The following is a 15,882-nucleotide window of genomic DNA, read 5'->3' as shown; positions in this document are numbered from 1 at the left end:
ACTTTTCTGGAGTGACAGCATTGGCAGCTGGAAGGATCATGGAAAAAATGGCATCTCAACTGGGTCTTGAAGTTTTATAATAGATAGAAATGAAGATGAAGAGTGTTCTAGGAAAAGGTTGGTACTTCACCAACCTTTGGTGGAAAGTATGCTGTGAGAAACCCCCACCCCCCACCAAAAAAGGCGAAAAGACAGTAAGAATAAGGGAACTACTAGAAGCCCAGGTTAGTTGAATTACTGTTCATGATGAAAGGAATGGCATGACACACATTTCAAAAGGGAATGGAGCCAGATTGAGTGGTTCCTTACATGCCAAGTTTGTGTTGTATACTTAAAAACAACAGAGAAGCACTGAGTCATTGTGATCGATCATGTGACAGGGAGAAACTTGTTCTTAAAGGACACTTTCTGTATGAAGGATTGATTAGGAATGGGAAAGAAGGATGGTAGGCAGAGGTCACATGTCTAAATTGCAGAGTTGGGTCTAGGACTCAAATATTCTGTCTCTGAGTGTGGTACTAAACAAGAAAGTTACAAATAGTCCCCTGGTTACTGTATAAGCTGATTTCTAACAGGTACCATGGAGTAACACACAGCTGTTTAATTTGGAGTATTAGTGTCCTCATGCAGAATGGTTCTTTGGGGGATTTTGGGCAATATACTGTGGTGGCCTTTGTGAAAAGTGATCTCTGCCCATCAATAACCGAGTTAAAACTTCTTTTGTGAGCATGAGTTTTTTTTCCCTTCCCTCTCCCTCTTACTTTTTTTTTTCGTGAGCAATGACAACTCTTTCTACTTGGAAGATCTCTGCATGTCAGGGCATCTCTAATTGAATTCCATAGCCAACCTACCCTGTACTTACATGATGGATGATTGCCCTCCACTGTGATTGAAAATTGCCTTTTATTAAAAAAAATATGAAAGGAATGGCTTTTAGATGTCAGATTTTCTGGAATAGAATATTTTTTTTTCCCCAGAGAAGGGAGTAATCTTTGTGCTTCACACCTCCTTTTATTGTGCTAAAATTTACTAGTTGTTATTTAAATGATGTTGAATAAGAGCCTATTTCTGACATTCAGAGTTAACAGCAGGCTTTCCTGGTGTTTGATTTTTGTGCATGGTGCTTGACTACAAAGAATCCAGTGAATTGTTTGTCATGGTCCATACAAGTAAAATTGGGGAAGGGAGCAAAATAAAAGAAAATAAAAAAAGATAAAATAAAATAATCTGTCACTGGTTCTTTTATTATTTCTAAAAGGATGACCTTAATGAATTTGTTCATAATCTATGCTGGCTATGGAGAAATATATGGAACTAAAATAATTAAAAGGACATTTCTACACTTGCAGATAGATCATTGGGACATTCACTGTTTTTGAGTTTATGCATTTTGTTAAATGAGATTTGTAAAATTAAGACTTTCCCATAATTTGAGGAGCTAAGAGTGAGAAATTGCCACTGTCATCATCATTGTTGTCATCATCACCATCATTTTCTTCATCACCATCACCATCACCACTGCTATCAGCATCCCTTATACTTCCATAGTCTTTTATAATTTTCAAAACATTTTCCCATTTATACCTCTAGTAAACCCTTAATAAATGCTTGCTGACTTATTCTATCCATCCATCCATACATCCATCCATCCATCCACCTATTTATCTATCTTATCCATCCCATTCTATTTATCTACCTATCTATATCTAATCTACATATCTATATCAACTCTCTCTCTCTGTCTTTCTCTATCTTTCTCTGTCTCTCTGTCTCTCTCTCCCTCTCTCTCTCTCACCAATCCAGACTCCACTGACAAACTGATTTTTACTAAAGCACAAATCTGACCAACACACTTTTCTGCTCAGTAAACTACTGTGGCTCTGTATCACATCTGTGATCAAATAGAAATTCTTTGGTTTGATAATTATAGCCTTTCATAACTTTTTCTTGAAATAAACCTTTCCAAGATTATTTAACTTTATTTTGATTTCAAGCATCCTACAGTTCAGCCAAACTAGACTTCTTCAGGATCCTTACACAGAAGGTTCCATTTATCATCTATTCACCTTTGCAAAGATTGTCCCTCATAGTTGGAATGTACTCCCTCCTTCAACTCCACCTCTAGAAATCCCTTGGTCCTTCGAAACTCAACTCTCATCCTTCTATCAAATGTTTTTTTTTTTTTTTTTCAGCTTCTTCAGGTGCTAGGTCCTCCCTCCTGAATTTCCTTCTATTTATTTTGTACATACTTACTTTGCATGTACTTTAGTGTGTGTACTCTGTAGACATTGATTCCTCCCACATTATGCAAACTCCCTGAGGGAAGGAACTGTTATTTTTGTCTTTATATCATTCTAATCTAGCATAGTATCTCTGCATAACAGACATTTAATGGAAATTTCTTGATTTTTCATTGATTGATAGAATTATAGAATTGGTGCAGAGCACAAATAGCAATACTAAAATCCCAGATTCCTGGTGGGATCCCATTCTTCATTAATAAATTACAATTCTAACATAATTATTATTTGCATGAGACATAAGGAAGAAATCAGGCTCCATTAAATCACATGATGGTTTAAAAACAATACCTTTTCTTAGGTCAAAGAAGAGGCTGAACCTAAAGGTTCAAGGGTTATTATTTTTTGTTTACTTTTGTTTTACTAGATTAAAACAAGGGATAGACACTTAATTTCCCCTACACAATCATTTTTGTTCTCAGATAATTTGTTGCATTTGTTGGCTAGAATAAAATAAGGTAATGGAGTTTCCATAACCTCCTGATCATTTTGTAACGCTTTTGGCCACAAAAAGTCAGATCCCTTCTCTGTGACTTGGGCATTTCTTAGAAGCCAATGAATTCCTGGAAATTCTGGGAAAATGGTAGAATTTTGCTGCAATGATTTTTGAACACCTCAATTCGTATTAGCATCTTAAACCTAATGGTAGCAAAATTCTCGATTTGGAGCTTAATGCACTAGAATCATAGGCATGTAATAAATGCTTGTGGAATTGAGTTAAAGGACTGTAATAGGATAATTCTTGGAATTCATATGTTTGTGTCATATTAGTATTCTATTAGAACAGTTACTTGACTTTAACTCTAGGGCACAGTTTTTGTTTCTGACCCTCTGGAAAGACATAGGAGGTAAATGAGGAGTTACAGATCAAAAGACTGGCACAAAAGCATATTAAGCTAGTGGCAGGGGACTTAATTACCAGATAGTTGTCACACTTTTTTTTCCATCTAAAGGAGGAGAATAGTTACTAATTGCTAGAGAGCTAGATATGGAATCAGGAGAGACCAGATTTGAAGTCCCATCTCTGACAATTAGAATCTGTGGGAATATAGTCAAGTCACTTAAACTGTTCTGCACCACACTTTCCTCATCTCTCAAACTGAGATAATAATAGTAGCTGTATTACAGTGTTGTTGTGATATTAAAAAATGTTTGGAAAATACTTTGCAAATATTAAAACACTATATAAATGGCATCTATTATTAATATCATCATCATCTCCTTCACATATTTTTTGATGAAGATAAATTAGAAATGATCCTGGTACAAGCTATTATCATGCTATTATTTTTAATATTTAAAGGTCTTCAGCATATTTCAGAGGTGGATAAAATTGATGTTTTAAAGAGGCGAATAAAATGAGTAGGATATAAACTTATCCTCTCTAGGCTCAGAGAAAACTTCTAAGGTTTAAGTCCAGCGGTAGATGGGACAGCAAGGATTATATACAGTTCTACCTTTCCCATGTGATTTTATTTTCTTCTGCTAGATCTTTTTTATTTTGAAATAATTTATAGGTATATTTTGAACATATATTCTATAATAATATATTTTGTTATAATATTTGAAATAATGCAGTTGGTGACTGTGAACATTTGATATCGTGATAGCTATTTAAAACATCAGTCTTAAGTTTTCAAGGTTATATGTCAATGCAATTATTGTGTATGTCAGTTTGGTCTATAATACAGGTCTAGTTTCAATTCAATTTCTCATTTATCAAGTCAGACATAGGCCTTCTTCTCTCTATCAGGCTGGATCAATGTGTTGACCTTGGCTGTGTTGATGTCATACAGCTTCTTTACCGCTTGCTTGTTGGCCTTGATGTCCACAATGAAGGTGAGGATGTGGCTGTCCTCAATCTTCTTCATAGCAAACCCAGTGGTAAAGGGAAACTTAATGATAGCATAGTGATCAAGCTTGTTTCTCTGAGGGGCACTTTTCCAAGAGTATTTGAGCTGCCATAAAAGTCTTAGTGTCTTGGGGTCACTGGAAGGTAGAGGACATTCAGATCATCTTCTTTTTGTGGCTTTGAACACCCTTCAACACTGCCTTCTTGGCCTTCAAAGCCTTAGACTTGGCTCAGACTTAGTCTTGGGCTGGGGTGGGAGGGAGGCAACTGATTCCTTCCTCACTTTCTGTGCCATCTTGGGGAAAAGGGCAACACTTCCTTATGTAATTGAATAAAAATATGAGCATAATTTCATCTTCTCTAGGCCTACTGAATCTATATTCAGGGTAACTCTAGGGGTAGATGTAATAATTAATTGCTACACACTTCAATTCTACTCCCACATGTTTTTGATATCTTTGGTTATGTCTCTTTAGTTGGAGTGCTTTCTATTACATCATTCTGAACTTTTGAGTATTGGGTATGGTGACAAATATTAAAAAAAGTATTCTGAATTTTTTATGAACCGACTTTATTTTTGAGTAATTGGGTAAACTAGTTCTGACTGTAATTATTTCCTATTTTCAATAACCCCACTCCCACAAAACAAAGGATATTTTGTTGTCTGTATTCATATGATCAGTGCTTTTTGTCAGTTTATGGATAGCAAAACTCTTGTATTTAATACTGGTCACTTGAAATTACCTAAGTACTTAGTAAGTGCTAAATATTTTCAGCCTACAGTGATGCATAGTGTTTTTTTGAACCATTTACTTGAAACATCTGTTTTAAGAACTCTGGGGTCATTCATTGCCATATGTTAAATATCTTCCAGTCAAGAATGGATAACCACTTGTCAGTGCATTGTAGTGGAGATTTTTGTTTATGTTTGGGTTGGACTAGACTGTCAATGGGCCCATTTATATCTGAAGTTTTTGTGCCTGTTATTCTGTGACATTTCAGAATTCTAAAATAACTGATAGATACCATTGCTTAGGTATTGCCAGGATTTGAAAGACTGTGGAGACTATAAGAGATGTTTCAAGATTAAAGAAGGGAACATTTTATACCAATTAAAAAAAAGGAGTAAAGAGAATGAGGTCTGCAAACTATTGGCCCAGTGAGTTTGACATCTGTTTATTGATAATATTTAAAATGGGACAGTTAAGGGAGGGCTTATTAAAATAAAAAAAGAAAGAAAAGACAAATAGTGATCACATAGAGCTAACATGGTTTTGAAATGTGTCTTGAAATACCAATAGCTTTTCCTTTTAGATAGGGTCACATAAATGCGTATCAGTGGAAATGAATTGATTTAGCTTACATAGATTTAAAAAAATTTTTTTTTACATACTTTCATACTACTTTAAGGTGGGGAGAATGCAGGATTAGGATTGAAATGTGTTGATTGGCTTAATCCAAAGACCATTCACAAGTTGTCCAAAGTCAATGTAGAAGGAACTCTCTAAAGGAGTAATTGAGGATTTTACATTTGACCTTGTGGTGTTTAAAATGCTTTGCCAATGAATAAAGGGACAAAAGAAGTTAGAGATGATTTGTTTTCAAGTTTGAAGTTGACTCAAAATTATGAGTTGATTTTCTCATCTACAAGTGAGACAGTTGAAATAAAATACATGTAAGATTCTTTGCAGTTGTAAATTAATAATCCTAAGGTTTTAAATTTGTTGTTGTTGCTGTTGTTGATGTTGTTTTTTTGGCTAGAAAATTGGTTTGAGGAGGCAGCTAGATGGTGCAGTGGCCCTGGATTCAGGAAGACCTGAATTCAAATCTGGCCTCAGATACTTGACCCTTGCTAGTTGTGCAACCCTGGGTAAGTCACTTCACCCCATTGCCTTGCAAACAAAAAAAAGAAATTTGGTTTGAATCAATGATTGAGCATTTATATAGTGCCTTTTTATGGGCCTGCACTAGGCATTGGGGATGCAAAAACAAAAGGAACAGTCTTAATACTAAAAGAGCTTTTATTACATTTGGGGAAAACATCATTTACATGTATCATTAGGTACAAAATAAATACCAGCAAAAATACTGGCACAGGAGGTAGCTGTACAGGCCTGTTATCCTTCATAAATAGAGCATGGAATTGAGTTTTGATATGGAATTCCACAAAATATCAGTTAGTCATTTTTTTTCCCAACAAAGAATCTCCAGTGTGGAGAAGGGTAACAGGCAGATCCTCTCCACCCTGGGAATAAACTCAGATTTATAGATATATGCTAGGGAATGAAGTGGTCATGGACACAGCAGTCAGACCTACTCCTATGCAAAGAGCAGGAATAAGAGCCAACTTGCACCTCCTTCCTTCTGAGCCCAGAGCTCATTTTCAAATTCAGTGTGGACTGAAAAAGGCTCCTGCTCATAGGGGTGGCCAGCCTAGGGGTGCATACCAAGTCAACGACCAATTGGAGTCTTTTGCCTGGATACTGGGCAAGGGGCTAGAGCAAAAATAAACAACAGACTTGCGGCTTTGACAAATAAACAAGATGTTTAATTCAGTCACTAGTCCAGTGGGAGGCCTGTAGCTGAGCGACATGGGCAGGCAACTCAGATCAAGGAAGAACCTATCATTTTGTCATATTAATCTGCAATGACATCAAGTTAGCTGACAGGGGATGGGGTAAGCATCATTCAACCAGAGTTACACCATGGAGCTAGTCTAGAATTGTGCTTCTTAGACCCAAATCAGACTCAGGAGCTTACAATACTCAGAACTGGAGAATAACAATCAGTCTGTGACCTCATTTATATGGTGTTGGAATCACCAAAATATCATAGAACCCTGGTGTGAGATAGCCTGAAATCCTTGAAGAATTCAATACTCAGTGAAAGAAAAACAAGACCCCAGTAGGGGAAAAAATAGATGAAACAAAGACTCAGATATTTCTTGTAGATTCCAACACAAAGCCTCAACTTAGGAAACTGATTGGAAGAATGTATTAAGACCAATACAGCTGCCACAAAAAGCTTTCATGAATCAAGAGAAGGTTAAGACAAAAAGCAAAGATGGTAACTTCACACTGTTTTCAAGCAAAGTCTCAAAGAAAAACACAATCTTCCTATACGATGAATCATAATTCATTGTTTTTAATCATAATGGAAGAAGTAAAGCAATAGTTAATTGCTATTCACTTATAATTTTACAGGTGGAATGGGACCACTACAGGAAAGAACTGGAAAATTAATAAGAATTTGGAATATAAACTTCTAAGGACAATTAATAGCTTATTTTGAGTAGTGCACATTACACAAATAACAAACTCCTTGAAATTAAAATAGAGCAATCAGTAGTCTCTGTGAGACAATAAGCATTTACAACAAAGTCAAAACTAAAAAGAGAAGAAAATATAAGCCATATCATATAAAAATAAACAATTTTGAGAAATAGATCAAGAAGAGAGAATTTTAAAACCAGTGTACTACCTGAGAACCATGACAAAAAGTAAATAAAGAGAACTTGGGTATCACATATCATATTCAAGAAATCATGAGAGGAAACTTCCCAAATCATTAATTACTTCTTTTCACTTTAAATTTAATATTTTACTTCCCTAATTACATGTAAAAAATTAACATTCTTTTTTTTTTTAAAAAAAGAGTTTCAAATCATCTCCCTCCCTGTCTACCCTTCCCCCTCATTGAGAAGGCAAGTGATTCGATATAAGTCATGCATCACAGTCATGAAAAACAAATTTCCATGTTAGTCATGTTGTGCAAGAAAACAGACAAAAAAAGAACAAGAAAAATGAAGTAAAGAAAAAAAAATATGCTTTGATCTGCATTCAAACTCCATCAATTCTTGCTCTGGATATAGATAGCATTTTTCATCACAAGATCTTCAGAACTGTCTTGGATCATTACATTGCTGAGAATAGCCAAGTCATTCACAGTTGATCTAAATACAATATTATTGTTAATGTATACAAAATTCTCCTGATTCTGCTCATTTCACTTTATATCAGTTCATGTAAGTCTTTCCAGGTTTTTCTGAAAGAATCTTGCCCATAATTTCTCATAGCACAATAGTATTTCATCACAATCATATACAACAACTTGTTCAGCCCTTCTCCATTTGATGGACATCTTAATTTCCAATTCTTGGCTACCACAAAAAGAGTTGCTATAAGTTTTGTATGAATTGGTCCTTTTCTTTTTTCTTTTTTTTATCTATTTGGGATACAGACCTAGTAGTGGTATTGCTTGGTCAAAGAGTGTGCATGGTTTTATAGACCTTTGAGCATACTTCAAAATTGCTCATAAGAATGGTTGAATGGTACTCCATGTACATACTCAATATACAACCACACCAACGGTGCATTAGTGTCCCAATTTTCCCGCATACCTTTCAACATTTGCCGTTTTCCTCTTCTGTCATATTAGACAATCTGATAGGTATGTGGTGGTAGCTCAGAATTATTTAACTTGCATTTTTCTAATAGATAATTACTTAGAGGGTTCTTCATATAAGTAGAGATAGCCTGAATACTTCTTCTGAAAACTGCCTGTACATAACCTTTGATCATTGATCAGTTAAGGAATGGTTCTTATTTTTATAAATTTTATTCAGTTCTCTATATATTTGAGTTATCTTTGTCAGAGAAACTTGCTATAATTTTTTTCACAATTTTGATTACTATTTCTCTCCATCCTATTTCCCTGTTTTTCCTACTCTCTCTTTCTCCTTTCACCCTGTCCATTCTCAAGTGTTTTGTTTCTGACTACCCCTCCTCCAATCTGCCCTCCTTTCTATTACCAACCCCCTTCTCTTATCTCCTTACCCTCCTACTTTTCTGTAAGTAAGATAGATTTCTCTACCCAATTGAGTATGCATATTTTTCTTTCTTTGAGCCAATTCTGATAAGAGCAAGTTTCATTCATTCTCCCTCACCTTCCCCTTTCCCTTCACTTGCCTTTTTTGTGAGACAATTTACCCTATTCGACTCCTTCTTTTCCCTTTCTCCCAGTACATTCTTCTCTTACCTCTTAATTTTACTTTTTTTAGATATCATCCCTTCATATTCAATTCACACTTGTGTCCTCTGTCTGTATATACTCTGTCTATCTACCCTAATAATGAAAAAAGTTCTTATGAGTTACAAGTTTCTTCTTCCTATGTAAGAATGTAAGCAGTTTAACCTTAATAAGTCCCTTAGAATTTCCTTTTCCTGTTTACCTTTTTCTGCTTCTCTTGAGTCTTGTATTTGAAAGACACATTTTCTATTCAGCCCTGGTCTTTTCATCAGAAATGCTTGAAAGTCTATTTCATTGAATGGCTATTTTTCCCCTGAAGGATTATACTCAGTTTCACTGGGTAGGTGTTTCTTTGTTGTAATCCTAGTTCATTTGCCTCCAGAATATCATATTCCAATCCCTCTGATATTTCAATGTAGAAACTGACAAATTTTGTGTTGTCCTAACTGTGGCTTCATGATATTTGAATTGTTTCTTTCTGACTGCATGTAATATTTTCTCCTTGACCTGGGGACTCTGGAATTTGGCTATAATGTTTCTAGGAGGTTTTATTTTGGGATTTCTTTGAGAAAGTAATTGGTGGATTCTTTCAATTTCTATTTTATCCTCAGGTTCCAGAACATCAAGGCAGTTTTCCATGATAATTTCTTAAAAGATGATGCCTAGACTCTTTTTAGATTGTGGTTTTCAGGTAGTCCAACAATTCTTACCTTTTTTCTCTTTGATCTGTTTTCCAAGTCAGTTGTTTTTCCAATGAGATATCTCACATTTTCCTTCATTTGTTTATCTTTTTGATTTTGTTTTTTTTTGATGTCTCATAAGGCCATTAGCATCCACTTGCCCAAATCCAATTTTTAAGGAATTATGTTTTCAATGAGCTTTTGTAACTCTTTTTCCATTTTGCCAATTCTACTTTTTAAGGAATTCTTCTCTTCAGTAAATTTTTGTATATCTTTTCCATTTGGTCAATTCTGTTTTTCAAGACATTCTTCTCTTCATTTGATTTTTGTACCTCTTTTACCATTTGGTCTATTCTGTTTTTTATTTTATTTTATTTATTTATTTTATTCTGTTTCCTTCAGTACTTTTTGTATGTCCTTTACCAAGCTATTGACTCTTTTGTCGTAATTTTCTATCATTTCCCTTCCCAATTTTTCCTCTCTATTACTTAATTTCAAAAGTCTTTTTTGAGCTCTTCCATGGCCTGAGACCAATTGATATTTTTCTTTGAGGCTTTAGATGTAGTCATTTTGACTGTTGTCTCAATCAAGTTTGTGTTTTGATCTTTCGTGTCACCATAGTAATTGTAGGGTAACAAGGGGTGTAGGGTATGTTAAAAGCCTAGTACCTCTGGTGTGAGGGCTGCTGAGCCCTTTTCAGGGCTGCTTTCCCCCTTTGGTGATAGTCAATGAACTGCATGTATTGCAAATATATTGAAAATAAAACATTTGCCTATATAATTGTATTTTAATACAAAATATTAGGGGCAAATAGCTAGATGTGAGTAACCAAGAAAGAAAACTATCATTTTGCTTTCTTTCTCTGGGTGAAGCATCACATTTTGACACAATAGCCACTTGTAAGTGAAATAATGATGAGGTTGATAACTCATATTTATATAGTTCTTAACAGTTTACAAAGTGATTTTTTCAAAGAACCCCATGAGTTACATAATGCAGATGTCATTCTCATTTCATTTTATATTTAAAATAGTTAATATCTTTTGTTTTTTATCATGATCATTTACATATATGACATCCCATGCCCACTTATATGCATCTAATAATCCTTCCATTATAACAAACAAAAATAGTTAAGCAAAATGAACTGACTCAACAATGGTGAATAATAGCCTATAAAGAATTCCTTACCCATAATACCACACCTCCACAAGAAAGGGGGGAAAGTGAATTTTCTCATCTCTTTTCTAAGGCCAAGATTTAAAACTAAAATTATGTAGTAATTTATACTATTTTAGTGCATATATATTTATTCATAATATTTATGTATTTCTCCTAGCTCTTTTTACTTGTGTATAATCATACAAGTCTTCCAAGTTATCAATACATTTCTTATATTTGACATTTATTATAATGTAATAATATTCTACAATTTTTTCAGTGTCCCCAATTAATGGGTAGTCTCTCTGTCTCTATCTCTGTCTCTATCTCTGTCTCTATCTCTATCTCTATCTGTCTCTCTTTTTTTTCTGTTTTGTTATTGTGAAATATTATATTCTTAATATTATATATATAATATAATTCTTAATATCTGCATATTGATATACATTGGACCTTTCTTTCCATCTTCATTTTACAGGTGAGGAAATTGAGCCTAACTGAAATTAAATCATTTGCTGAAAGACATACAACTAAGGAAGTTGATACCTATGAACACAAGTATACATGTTGGTTACAGAAAAATTGATGTAGTTGCAATATTTCTTCTTTCTTTTACAACCAATTTTCCCTTTTGCTATTTTTTTCCTCTACATAACCCCAGTTGTCCAGGCTCCACAGGTTGCCTAGGAAACCATACATAGGACCATTCTCTCAGAGGAATATCCTGAGCTTTGAGCCAATAACTCCCATGCTTCCTTTCAGCACATTTTAAAATCACAGACTCAAAAATGGTAGGCCTAAAAAGGAGCTTAAGGGTCATCCAGCTCAATTCTATCAAAGAAAATAACTCCTATTGAGGAAGATCAGTTGTTGAAGAAAAAATAAAGGGAACATTGGGAGAAAGTGAGTGCTCCATTTTAGAACTTGTCAGAGGAAAAGAAATCCAGACAAATCTGACATATATTCTAGTTTAAAAGAGAGTTGATTTCAAATAATTTAGTGGAACGATGGGTAGGATACCATGACATAAACATTGTGTTGGTGATGGGGGAGATGTTAGTTCAGCAAAAAGTGGGAAACATTTAGATTGTGATTTTGCATGCAAAAAGAAGAACACATCTAAGAAGAAGAAAAAAAGGATTTAGAGAAACAAATACATTGGGATCTCCCCTCAAATACCTTAATTATTTAGTAACTGTGGTAATTGTAGATTTCATAACAAAATTTACTTGCCTTCTGTAGCATGTATGTCTCAATGAGGATTTAACTTTTAGGATCATATCCTATCCAATAAGTTACTGTTAAGAAGTAATAATGAATGCAGGGACAAGTTTAGTCCTATCTCCTACTCTGACCATCACCATTGCCATAGTAGCCATAAAAAAGATAAACAGCCACCACAAATATATCTCACTGCTTGTGGGCAATCATATTATATACAAACAAAACAAACCAGCAACAACAACAACAACAACAAAAGAAAACATCTTTAGGGATCTAAGATGTCAAAAGTGTGGGTATTCCTTCCAATGATGTATTGTGACCCCCGTCTTTCAAATTTCATGAGTTGTTGTGCCTGAACAAATTTCATGGTGGGCAAAGCCCTGGTGATATGTTTCTCTGAAGCAAGAGAATTTGGTCCTTAATTGACAGATACATTGTCTATATTCAGAATCTATCCAACTTAGTAGCACCAGATTGTACTCTATTAGTGAAGGCTTTTGGATGCCAGGATATTTTCCACATACTGTAGGATCATTGGACTTTAGTAGAAAAGATAATAAAATACATTTATATAAAACTTTATACTTTTCACATTGCATTCTTATCCATTCTCTTTTCAAAGTAAAATCTGGATGGATTTGTGATCTTAGCAATGTGAACAATTTCTTCCATGACGTAGACTCTAACCTATATGTGACCTCCCATTATGGGTGACTCACATCCATGCCTTCTGATGAGTTCCTGTGTATTTGTAGATCAGACTCAGATTTCATGACCTTTATTCCTGAATTATTGCCTTTAGATCATACTATCTCAATCAATCACTCAAATCAATAGGCATTTAGTAAGTACCTATCCTTTTCCAGACACTGTGACAGGCTCCAGAAACACAAAAACAAAAATGAATCAGTACTTGCCCTTAAAGTGCTTATAATCCATAGATAAGGCATTGTGCATACTTTTAAGCATATATAAAATTAATGCTCAAAAGGCTATATAATATCATGGATTTGGATGTCAAGTCCTAATAATGGAGCTCATAATAATCTATGTGTATGAGAGGGAATCAACTCAGATTTGTCTTTTTGGTATGTACAGATATTCCTGATTGGTTTTAGTCCATCATATATGACTTTAGAGAGCTGGTTTTTAGCCATGCCTGTCTGAGGGACTTGTACAGTTTGCTGACAAAAAGTCTTGCACAATTTTGCTATATGTTTTTTTTTCTTTAAGTAATTTTTCAAAAAGCCAACTAAGCTTGGTTGGCTGATTGCTTATAGGAAGTACCCAAGTAGAAATTAACAGATTATAATCACCACCTGTCACCTCTGACCAAGGCATGTGGTCTCTAAGTCAAACCATAATTCCTGAAAATGTTTAGAAACAGAAAGACACAATTTAGTCATTTTGACTTGTAGGAAAGTTGGCAAAGGTTTTTGGTGTTTGGGCTTAGACTTCTAGAATCGTGAAAATTATTCCACTTGAAGATTTACATTCAACATTTTTTAGTTGTGATGTGATTTAAAAAAATAAATTTATCATTTTTTATTTTTAACATTCATTTTTTAAAAATAAGTTCTGAATTCTATTTCATCCTCATGCCTCTCTCCTACACATTGAGAAAACAATAGATGTGTTATCATTGTATGTGTGAAATCAGCCAAATCACATTTTCGTATTAGTCAAGTTGCAAAAAAGCAAGAGAAATAAAGTGAAAAACTTATGCTTCAATCTACACTCACATGCCATTAGTTCATTCTCTGGAGGTGGAAAACATTTTTCATCATAAGCCTTTCAGAATTTTCTTGGATCATCACATTGATTAGAATAGCTAAGTCTTTCACAGCTGATCATTTTATAATTTTGCTATTACTGTACATAACGTTCTCCTGGTTTTGCTCACTTCACTTTGCATAAGATCATATATGTCTTCCCAGGTTTTTTTTTCTGAAATTTGCCTGCTCATCATTTCTTATAGCACAATAGTATTCCATAACAATCATATACAACAATCTGTTGATCCATTCCCCAATTGTTGGGCATTCTCTCAATTTCCCATTCTTGCCAATACAGAAAAAGGTTGCTAAAATATTTTTGAATATATAGGTCCTTTTCCTTTTTCTTTGATCTCTTTGGGTTATAGACCTGGTAGTGGTATTGCTGAGTCAAAGGATATGCACAGATTGGTAACTGTTTGACCATGGTTCTAAATGGTTCTTCAGAATGGTTGAATCAGTTTGCAACTTCACCAAAAATGCATTAGTGACTCAAATTTTCAACATTCCCTCCAACATTTGTCATTTTTTGCCATCATGTCAGCCAATTTGATAGGGGTAAGGTGGTACCTCAGAATTATTTTAATTTGCAATTCTCTAATCGATAGTGATTTAAAGCATTTTTTGTGTAACTATAGATAGCTTTGATTTCTTCTTCTGACAACTGTTTCTTCATATCTTTGACTATTTATCAATTGAGGAATAACTTGCATTTTAAGTTTTATATATATTGCATATACACATGCTATATATATATATATTTAAATTTTATTTTATTTTTTAATTTATGAAATAAAACAAGCATTTATATAACATAGTAGAATAAAAAAGGTTGCATATGAAACTGCAAATATATTAAGTATAACTTGCTATTCCTTTTAAATATATAATAAAGTTATCATGTAATTTTATTTCTTCCATTTTTTCTTTACCCCCCCATCCTAGAGATGGCTACCATTAGACACAAATTTTGTGTATATAAAATAATTCTATACATCTATACATATTTATATTTATTAGCCCTTTTTCTGGATGCAGATAGAGTCTTCCTTCATCAGTACTTTGTAGTTAATTTGGGTAGTTTTAATAGTTAAATGACTTATTCATTCAAAATTGTTATTAAAACAATATTGCTTTTATTGTATGCAACATTCTCTTGGTCCTACTCATTTAACTCTTCATTATTTCATACAAGTCTATCCATGTTTTTCTAAAATCAATAAGCTCATTATTTCTTATAACACAGTGGTATTCTGTCATGATCATGTACCACACCTTATTCAACCATCCCCAATTGATGGGCATCCCTGCAATTTCCAGTTCTTTGTCACCACAAAGAGAGCTGTTATCAATATTTTAGTACATATAGGTTCTTTTCCTTTTTTCTTAATTTTCTATGCCTCCCACTAAATTACTTTGCATTTGTGTGTAGCACTCTCCCTACTTCCTCTGAGCTAGGTGGCACAGTGAATAGAGCGTTGTACCTGGAATCAGATATGCCTTGAATTCAAATGTTCCTTCAGATACCTATTAGCTGTGTGATCCTAAGCAAGTGACAATTAACAAATCATTTAACCTCCCTTTGCTTCAGTTTCCTTAGCTATAAAATGGAGATAATAGTATATACTTCTCGGTTGTTGTCAGGAACAAATGAGATAATATTTGTAAGAGCATAGCACAGTGCCTGAGTTGGAGGAGGAGCTATATAAATACTTGTTTCCTTCTTTCCTCACACTTTCCCTTGTGAGTTAGGGTCCCCAGCAGGTTGATTGATAACTTACTCTCTCAGGTTTTTGGGGTAAACTGAACAGACTAGGTTTTTAGTACTGTAGTCCATGTGCCCTGCTCACAGAAGCAGGGCA

At 34.3% G+C, this 15,882-nt stretch overlaps 1 pseudogene; it reads right to left on the bottom strand.

Moving 5' to 3' along the window:
- The window catches only part of LOC114024666, a 72,420-nt pseudogene that overhangs the window by 3,957 nt on the left and 52,581 nt on the right, over positions 1–15,882 (bottom strand).

The sequence above is a fragment of the Vombatus ursinus genome, unplaced genomic scaffold (assembly GCF_900497805.2).
Source record: "Vombatus ursinus unplaced genomic scaffold, bare-nosed wombat genome assembly UNPS02014822.1, whole genome shotgun sequence".
NCBI classification, from domain to species: Eukaryota; Metazoa; Chordata; class Mammalia; order Diprotodontia; family Vombatidae; genus Vombatus; species Vombatus ursinus.
Note: the sequence above shows the minus strand (reverse complement) of the source record. Positions and strands in the feature narration are given on the sequence as shown.